Source organism: Jatropha curcas, chromosome 8 (assembly GCF_041381405.1).
Source record: "Jatropha curcas cultivar XTBG-Jc1 chromosome 8, XTBG_Jcur_1.0, whole genome shotgun sequence".
NCBI classification, from domain to species: domain Eukaryota; kingdom Viridiplantae; phylum Streptophyta; class Magnoliopsida; order Malpighiales; family Euphorbiaceae; genus Jatropha; species Jatropha curcas.
This window is the reverse complement of record NC_143158.1, coordinates 21783630-21784941: the sequence shown is the minus strand read 5'-3', so window position 1 is coordinate 21784941 and position 1312 is coordinate 21783630.

Genomic DNA, 1312 nt, shown 5'->3' with positions numbered 1-1312 from the left:
ATCATTATTTTCTCATTTCATAAGAAATCTGTTAATCATGTTTCATGATAAAGGAGCCCATCCCTTTAACGGGGCACGAGGAGTCCATCCCCCATTACGGACCAAGGACCTCATCCCCCAAATATGAGCCAAGGAGCCGATCCCCCATATGGCCAAGACATTACTAAGCCATGTAGTTCTCGTCACTGTATTTCACATATCCATCGTGTGTCCTTTATGTTTAAAAACTGTAGAAATAAAGGAAAGAATATGTTTTATTTCTTTCAATTGTGTTATTTTTTTCAACCTCTACTCCACTATATCTATACAAAAAATTGTTCCAATATAGGAAGTAATCTAAATAGGAATAAACTTAAACTAGGAAACACAGTCTTTACACTAATTAGGAATAAACCTAAACTAGGAAACACAATATTTACTTTAATCACAAAGATTTCAACACTCCCCCTCAAGTTGGTGCATATATATTACTCATGCCCAACTTGCAAACTAAAGGATGAAACAACTTGCTATGCAAACCCTTTGTTAAAACATCAGCTAGTTGCTCTTTTGAAGCTATATAGGAGAAACTTATAAAACCTTCAACTATCTTCTCTTTTATAAAGTGACGATCAATCTCTATGTGCTTAGTTCGATCATGTTGGACTAGATTGTTCATAATACTGATGGATGCTTTACTATCACAAAATAAGGATATATTTGTTGTTTCAACCAACTTTAACTCTTCCATTAATTTGCGCAACCATAGAAGTTCACAGATTCCCTGTGCCATAGCTCTATATTCAGCTTCTGCACTGGACCTTGCAACAACAGGCTGCTTCTTGTGTAACAGACTGATTTTCTTTTAGTGTCGGTAATAGTGATTTACCGGTCTGTGAATAGTACCATCGGTCCGAGACTTGGTATTATTTTAGTCCGAAAAAATTACTATGCATATTTAATATTTTATTTACTATTTTTGGAGCATGTTTGCATGATTTACGCGGGTAGAAAATATTTCATGAATATTATTGGAGAGTTTATGTATTAAATGCATAATATTTCTAGTGTGGTATATTAAGAAATAAATGAGGAATTATTTTAGTGGAGTTAATTTAATTAATTGGTGGAGTTAAATAAGAAGTAGAAGAGAATTATTTGAGGAATATTTAGAGCCATTGGATGAGATTACTTAGGACTTGATCTTAGCCACACATTTGGCATGAAATTTGGAAGTCAGATTTGACTTTGGCACCTTAAAGTAACACCACAATGCTTTTTTCTTTCTTCTCTTCTCCTTCTCCACGCCATTTCCATCTCCTTCCTTCTTCTT